Source organism: Aplysia californica, unplaced genomic scaffold (genome assembly GCF_000002075.1).
Source record: "Aplysia californica isolate F4 #8 unplaced genomic scaffold, AplCal3.0 scaffold00068, whole genome shotgun sequence".
Classification (NCBI taxonomy): domain Eukaryota; kingdom Metazoa; phylum Mollusca; class Gastropoda; order Aplysiida; family Aplysiidae; genus Aplysia; species Aplysia californica.
Window position 1 is genome coordinate 338,845 of NW_004797338.1, and position 9,343 is coordinate 348,187.

The following is a 9,343-nucleotide window of genomic DNA, read 5'->3' on the forward strand; positions in this document are numbered from 1 at the left end:
ATATCTCTGGCTTTGATGGCATACTTCAAAGATTTATATAGCTGAAAATGTGGACACCTCCATGTTAGCTACCCTATACTTCTTGCCATGATGTCTTTCATTAGATAAAAATGACCTCTCCTCCTGGGGTCCATGGAAAATAGTCAACCATGCAAGAGCCACCTTCTGAAGAGTTGGAAAGGCATTTTGACTAGATCACCACACATCTGTCTTGCCTTTAAACATGGAGACAGTGAAATCTTTGACTTCCGTCAACACTCTGTTTTGCTCTTCTTGTGACTGATAAAAAAAATCAAAACTCCTGCAGTCGCTGAAGGCATTTTGTTATCCTGGAATGGTTGGGAGTAGCAGGATCAAAAGCAGAAAGGTTTTGACTGAAGTAAACCGCTGCGGAGTGGGAAAATCTTCAGCGAATGTTTTGCTGTCAACCTGTATGCTGTATTTGCAAAAATGAGAAAATCTGCCTTCAGTTTGTCTGGGCAAGTTGAAAGAATGTCAGTTGTCTCCCTCCCTAAATAACAGTCACCCAATTTCAGATGATTGTCTATGCAATCTACATCAATTTGAGAAAGCTGTCTTGGCGACTGGTCACATTTCTCTGCTTTGATGAAGCAGGCCAGGAATCTCTTTGTCGTGGTGTGTTGGTGGTCATGCGACTTGTGAATCAGAGGTTCCTGGGTGTTGAAGGTTAGGACATAATCTTAAATTTGCAAAGCACTTTCCCACCAATACCAACCTTTACAATAGATTCACTATACACCACATTAACATCACCTTTCTTTTTTTTTAACGTAACAGTTTCGTCCAGTCACTCGAATCGGAATTTGTTCTTCACGTTACTGAAGTTACTGTCAATTTTTTTTCACTAGTTGAATGTCACTCTTTGATGTGAATTCCTTCATGGTGGCGAATCAAAATCAAATGTAGTCTACTAGAAAAATGAAAGCGATAGTTCCAAAATCAGTGTGAGTCTTAAATCAACTTTTCCTTACAGAAATCCAAGTATCCGAAACATCAAAATAGTTCCCCCTTCGTGTTAGTGTTCATCAGCACATTGAGTCGGTATTTCTGCTTTTTTCCACGCCTCACTCTACGCTTTTTGTAGTCATAATTGTAATGGAGGAATCCTTTTTAAAACGGTCAATTTTCATCATATTATCAGAGGAAGGACCCCCCCACCCCACCCAAGAGAGGTCAATAGGTCACTAAAATATCACGGAAACCAGATGGTTGCATCCCTTTCCCACCTTGCACAGGTTCATATAAATGCACACTCCATGCATATTATTCTGGCGTAGGAGCCCTCCCGAGCACCGTGCGTTAAGACGGAGACTACTCTACCATTTTCCTTTGCGCTGACTGGTATGCCCTTTTTTTGTAGGCCTACAAAGGTATTACTTTGCAGGCTAGGCTAAGCATGTGGATCTAATGATCATGTGTGATCAATGGTCCCTTGGAATAGAGCAGATAAGCTTCGTCGTTGTGGGAGAAAAATGCGTGAAACACTCTCTCCCCCCCCCCCCCCCCCCCCCCCCCCCCCCAATCAGCAGGGGCTGTTCGCCCAGCTAGCGACTTTGTTGAATCAAAGTTTGTTCAGTTATGTGTTCGTTGAATCCAAATCATTTAGTTGATTTCAGTTAATTTAAAAAAAAAAAAACAGGGAATCCGGCTCCTTTTATTGAATCCAAGTTTCAGTACGTTTCCCTGTTTTTCTGTTTAAAGTTTTCTATCCTAGTTTTGAAAACTTCAAAATGTCTTTAACTTTCTCAAAGATAAGACAAAAACAACTACAGCATGTATGTGCAATGCTTCAATGGTTATTTCTTGATGCTATTTCCTTGCGAGTCACTTGTTTTGTGGTTGTGATCTTTGTGAGACAGTTTTGCTCCCTTCCCAATTCTGTGCTGTGCTTGGGGATTTCTCTCTTGTACCCAAAACTGAAAGACCCTCAGCTACATTTTGTACCATCTCAATTAGTATTTTAATTTTGCATCATAGGCTGCCTGTAACTCTTTATTTTTTAAAGCTCTAGCAATGAGATGTGGCAGTATGATGCATTAATTATTGATGGGGAGTGTATTCTGCTTGCTCAGTTTTCATTTATATATGTATTTTAATTTTTTTCGGTGGTTGAATTTGAAAGCAGAATGATAGATGTGATGGTGTGGTGTGTAGATGCTAATTTTCTTTGGAATGGGTTCACATAGATCTAGATCTATTTTGTTTTTTAGTAAGAGTTCTTCTACACCACTTGCAACACAAAAAGGTCATATAAGTGCTGGATTAATTAAAGATGTTACTAAAAAGTACTGTACAAAGAAAAGGAGGAGAGATATATGGATGTGTAAGATGTATGATAGAAAAGAAGGAGCAGACCACACCAAAGCACCTACCATGAGTGGTTGATGGGTGCGCTGGTGTGTTTTTTTCCCCTCTTTCCCATCCAACATCTGTCATCCTATCTCTTTTTTTTTAGTTTGTTTATTACTCTCCAGTAACACCTATATTCTTCGGCTCTTAGGTGACCAAATTGTGTTGCATGTGCCAAGTTGGCGGCCGCAATTGGCCTACCCGCCAGCCACCCACCATATGCGATGAAATAATTTTCTAAATGTAGAATTCTGTTGGCTTACACTTACATCTCGATTTGTGAGTGTGAAAATGTCTGATTTATAGTACTATGTTCTCTTGCATGATCTATTATGCTGTGTATTAAATTTTAATGAATATTATGCTGCCCATTACTGTGTTAATAAAAAAATTGAGCGCAAATTTTGTTCTTGCAGAAATGTCCATTTCTTTTCAGAATTATGTTACCTGGTGGGAATATCCCTAAAATATTACCAGTCTATCGTGCACGTAATGAACTGTCAGGTTCAGGTCAAAAATGTTTTCTATGTATATTAATTAAAGAAACATGTTATCTTACCTGGGTAAGTGAAGCTTGTTTCTGATTTTGTTGAGTAAGTCATCAGGAGCTGAGTGGGAAAATGAGAAGGCCTGCAATCTGCGCCGCTGGTCACACCTTAGATCACGATGGTCACCATTTTCAATTTTGTATTTTAAAGTAGATGACGAGGGAGCGGAAGTGGATTTTTCGTACCTTGATTTCTTTCGTCCTCTTATTTGGCCAGATGCTTTGTTCGACTTAAAAAATTTTGTTAATAGTTTTGTCTGCATTTCAACAGACAAGAGACCTGCCTATACACCAAGCATTTGATTTCCATCATTATCGAGTCCTTTTTGTTCTGATACTGGACTTTCATTTTGAGCCGGTCTCATATTTTCTCCTGGCCCAATATAATCCACATCTTCAATGTCAAAATCTGCCAGGTTGAATTCATCAGTCTCTATTAGTTACGGACATGTTGGTAAATATTATGGCGAATTTGTTTACGTCTTTGAAAAAGAAAGCCTACTCACGCGAGTCCCAGTCAAACAGAAAATCTGAGTAAAGGGTAAACAAACCTAACATTCGTAGGAACAACAAATTTAAATCCAAGAAAAACACAAGGCGGACCTTGAAGCCCTGGTGGCTTACGAGATAAAATTGTATTAAAACGTGTATTGAGTAAAAATTGTACAAATTAAAAAGATTTCCATGTCCCACTGATTTCGCTACGTGCCTGAGAGACTACATAAGTCAAAGTATCTCAAAAGCCTTAAAACTTATTCAGATTTCCATAGCTTGAAGTGATAAACTAAACAAAGATCTTCAGTATTCTTCTTTACAACAATCGTTGCAGTATTATGATATGCACCCACCCTGTACCCTTTAATACATCTATAGTGTCTTACACAGCCAGCATGGGGTGTTTCGCTGCAGCACACCGAACCACTAGACTTCCTGTGAGTACGGAAGCCATCAGGCCAACAATAGGATGGGAAAACTAACAGTAACAGATGCCGTAACTGTTACTACACAACAAACACTAGCAGGAGGGCAGCAAAAAGAAAGAAAAATATTTCCAGACCTAGATTTTGAAATCTCCAAGTCTTGACAGACGTGGAAGCACACTGATGATCACATCGGACTTTGAAAAGTAGGCTACAATATATTTATAGTAGTCATGTATATATAATAGCCTATATGCTTATCACTACAGTGTGAACAGACATAAAAAATGTTAGGCAAGTTATTACATATTACTCTTCTAGAACTGGAAACCATAAAATTTCTCTCAAGGCTCAAATTACAAGGTGTCTTTAATTTTTTTAAAAAGAGGACCCACTTACTCCTTCTTTATATTATACAGGGGCATGATCGGCCTATCTATTCTTATTTCAGGACAAAGATGGTAAAACTACCACAGTCACATCAAATGGATATCTCACTGTACTGAGAAAGTTTTTGAGAAGTTTTATGCTGTAGAAGCCTGGTTCCAGAGGGACAGGGCCACACACCTCTAACTCTAACGTCAAGAGCGGCCCTTGTATGTTTGCTAGAAAGTTTGGGTACACCTTTTAAATTCTAAGTCGAAAATTTTTTAGGTGCAGCAGGTTACAAATGTAGACCAGATATAGACCAGACACCCTTTGTCCTGTTTTGTAATGGACATCTTGCCTTGGTTTTTCAGTTTCAGTTAAATATGTACTAATGACACAACAAGCAATTGTGGTTGGAAGCACGTGTTCTGATAATGTTTTGCTTAGATGTGGTGTTCCTCAGGGGTCTGTTCTTGGACCAGTCTTGTTTACACAATGTATACACAACCTATTGCTGATATTTTAAGACAATATGGCATGAATTACCATCTTTATGCTGATGACACTCAAATTTATAAGTCTATTGATTTCGATCAAATACCACTTTTAGTCAACTCTACTGAACAATGTACTAGAGATTTTAAAATATGGATAACCAACAATAAATTGAAACTAAATAATGACAAGACGGAAATAATGTTGAGTGGAAATACAAAAGCCATTAGAAATCTCCCAGAGCTACAAATGATATTAATAACCATACCATTCGTTCAAAAAGAAATCTTAAAAATCTAGGGGTTCGGTTGGATTATGATATGTGTATGTCCTCCCAAATTAGCCAGCTCTGCAAAAGTATTTACTTTCAGCTTAAGAAAATTGGCAGTGTAAGAAATTATTTAACTAAAGCAGCAGTCAAGACACTTGTAACAACACTGATTTTTATCAAAGTTAGATTACTGTAATGCTATTTTGTCCTGTTTTTTAAATTTTTATATACAGCAGAGGGTTTTACGGCGCTCGCAACTGCATAAGGTCATATGAGTATGAGCGCCAAGGGGTGGGTGTCAACAGAGAAGTCTTTACAGGGAATCAGACTTAGACTGCTCACCTCTCTAGCTTCAACAGCACAAGGTCTGCTTCGACTATCAAGGCACCCCGGAAATAGCAGGTCACAAGAGAGTGACAAACATACAAAAGAAGTAGAGGAAAATGACAATAGTAAGAATCAGGAAAGAAAAAGCAGCAGTTCCCTGTTGTAGATCAGGCACAGTTATGAGTATGAGCGTGACATCATCAGACATGAGGCAGCCCATTTACAATTCTACTATGCTTGAACGAGAAATGTCACCCCTTTGGGAATGGCCTAAAGACACTACAGTCAGTGGCACTGCCCCGGGGGGTTTTGTCCGGTTTGACAGCCGCATGTAACACCTATTCTGAAAGAACTACACTGGCTGCCAATAAAAGATAGGATCAAATACAAAAGTGCCGTTCTCTGTTTTAAATGTATAAATGATAGTGCACCCTTTTTTTTTTAATCTTAAAACATTCCTGGAATTATGTCATCCACCTAGAGCCCTTAGATCAGCCTCTGATAATCTAATTCTTAAAACTTCAAAACAAAATTACAAAATATACTGCGAGCGTTCCTTTCTATTCTTTGGTCCCCAGGTATGGAACGAACTCCTATATAAAATAAGATCTGCCCCAACAATTTCCATTTTAAAAAATCAGCTGAAGCATTTTTTTATTCACAAAAATACCTGTCATTATGATGTAGTGTGATATATATATATGACAAAACGTAATGGAGTCACTAAGGTGGCCATCTAAGACAAGTGTTATTGTTTAGTGTGATAAGTGTTGTGTGTTAAAATAATGTGGCCGCGGCAGTTAAATTATATAGAAAAAACACAAGGGGTGAAATGGAAAGTGGACGTTTGCACTGGTGGCCGTCTCGGCAGTTTCTACTGTACTTTTAAAAAGAAAAGAATAATAATACAGTGGAAACCTGATATAACAGTATAACAGGGATGGTGGGACCAGAGAAAAAGTCCCGTTACCCCGGTATATCAGACCCCTGTTAAATCCGAAATGCAAGGGAAGTAAGAATTTGTGGACTAATCCAGCTGTATTTAATCACGGGTAGTTTCCCTTGCCGCAAGTACCCACGAATAGGGGTTTTGGCCATGTGGCAGGCCTGCGCATGACAAATTACTACGTGTACGCGTGCGTGTAGCAAGGCTTAGGGCTAGATTCGAAGTCTGCAGCGCACCGCAGCCCTCTCTCGCTTCACCCGCTGCGTGTGCTTGCGGTTGCAGTGGCGTGGCTTGCGTGGGCTTGCTCCTCACTGCGTTATACTCTCTCTCTCTCTCTATCACTTTCTACACAGTTATAACAAGCCTTTGTCCCTGAGTATACAAACCGTAACCGAATGGGCTCCGATGAGGCCCTGTTATTGCCGATAACTTTTAATATAGATAAAGAGTAGGAAAAAACTGGGATTTAAAAATCCCTGTTATTACCGGGCCTGTTATATCATGTACGGTTTCCACTGTAATAATAATAGTACATGTACTCGTAATAGCTCGTCTGTCAATGTCTGAAGATAACAACCAGTACATGTACTAGGCCAGGGCAAGATCGACTCTGGGATCGATTCTTTCGAGTCCAAATGAGGACTCAAAGAATCGATCTTGTTCACAGACTCTAAGCTACGAGTCCGCCCAGGGTCGATGCCTCCCGTCTCCTTTTTTTAAAAAGCCTGGTTCCTAGCCTAGACTCCGAGAATCGAGGCAAGAATCTAAATCTCTACCGCACTATTACAGTCCTGTCATGGGATAGGCCTAGGGCTGTCCCACCCCACAGTCGAGTTTTTCGCCAGACACCGCACCAGGACAGGACTGATCCGGCGCATAAGGCGGCTTCTTTGATGTTGGCCTTGGCGGAGTTATAAATGAATTCCAAAAAATTCTTAAATATTGGCCAAATTTAAGAAATAATAAGATTTTCGTGATCAGCGATCCAAAATTAGCCACCTAACGCGGGGAGCCCAATTTAAAGCCCGATTACCAAGTTAAATTCATTTTTATGAGTTTTGTTTACTTATGGGGTTTTGTCACCTTTTGAATTGGGCGTGCACTAGGCCTTGATACATGTAGATTCAAGACTGTGTCTTCAAGGTGGATGAATCGAGGTTGCATGTGCCTGTGCTCTGTTGCTTCGTATTAGAAAAAAGAGAAAGAGAAAACAGTATTAGGTCATACTGTCCCACCGATGTTGTAGCAATTCACAACTGCTCGAGACTCATTGCAACAAAAATGTCACGCCCCAATAATAGGTGCGGTACATTACTCTCAACTTCAAAGGTTTCCAACGTCAGACGGGCCTTTCCCGGGACGAACTTTCGTAGGCCTAGTGTGGTAGGGGCAAGAAACTGCCAGTCAGTCACTATCAATTGTCTCACGCAACCCCCTACCCCACCCCACCTTCCTTTTCCTCTTCCCCGCTATGACTATGAGTGAATGAGAATGCTAAACTAGGCCTAGGCCTGCTTGTCGTGTCTACCGTGTAGCCCAGTACGAAGCCACGCTGCACACATAGGCTACTGCTACTTTGAATGTTGTTGCCCCACCCCCGCCCATCCCAAATTAAATCATTCACTTCCCTTTTCTCTTTCTTTTGTCTTGAACATTGAACGCTTGCTTTTGAATTTCACTGCACTTTGATCTTCACTGTACACGTAATTTTTTGTAAATCATATTGTGCGTTTTGAGTTGACATCAATGAGTCATCATGTCTGGACGTCGATCTTTCGCTTGGGACTTTGTTTTGATAAGCAGGAAAACAGCACTGTTGTTTGTATGATTTGTAATAATGTTTTGGCTTACAATAACACAACGTCGACAATAACAAAACATTTGTCATCAAAGCATGCTTTGACATATTAGGAAGCAAGGGGTGCAAGAGAGAAGGAGCCTGTGCCCCACGCATTGGCAAGAGTGATAGAAGGGAGGTAACACACACACACACACACACATCCACACCCAAACACCCAAATGCGTGAAAGCCAACTTGTCTTGGCTTGGCACGCGCGCAGACTTAGCCAGTCACGTTTGTCAAACTCGAGAAACCAGTAGGCTACATCCTCAGAGGAGAGTACAGTCGAATCTGTGTAAGACGGAATCGCAAGGGAGCAAGAAAAAGATTCCGTCTTACTCTTAGACATTTTCCGTCTTAGACAGGGGGGTTTAGGGGGAGATGGAGGTGGGTGTGTGGGGGGGGGGGGTTCAAAGGCCCAGCTGGTGGGATCAAGGATCGCTTGTCCGATCGTCAAGCAGTGGTCAAAACTTCTCACCTCTCAATTGCTATCCTGTCTGATAATGACATGCGTCAGTTTTACTTATCCAATTACCTCCTGTGCTTGCATTTCATGGGACCACTGTTTGACCAATTAAAAACAGAAACGTTTGAACATCTCCTTTGCTTCCACCCGTAGCCCCACCCACCAATGCCGCACCTCACTGCCTTCATTGTAACAACGATTCGAGGAACTCTTTTCTCGGCTGGCCTTACGATCATGGCGATTTCACACCTCTGGCTTCTTGCTACCCAGGAAAGTTTCCGTGGTGGCTGGCTACTCCAGCACTCTCACGGGCAGTCGTGAGATTTCACACCCACACTACACTGACCATCTGCATCACTCAGGGCTCACATGATGGGGTAACATAAAGGAATTTACAGTAGTTTTAAGCTCCTTGGGTAACACCTACCCCCAAATTGCACCCCTACTCCCCTTCCTCGCCCAGCGATAGGCACTATGGTGACCATAGCGTTAAGTTTAGAGCCGGCGGAACCAAACTTGCGAGTTTTGTTTCAAATCAGGGCTGAGCGGGCAAAGCATTTTCCGTCTTAGACTCACTAACACTTAGACACGTGAAACCCTCGGAAGGGAGCGGATTTTTCTTTCCGTTTCCGCGTTGGAAGGAAAAGAAATCAAATGAAGTAGTGCTTGATGAAGCCCACGTGGGACGCTCAATGTTATAAACAATCAGGAAACGACAAATGCAGTTTTTGGGACACCTGAATAGACATAAGGGTCTTGAACATCTAGCTCTCACTGGCAAAATTGAGGGCA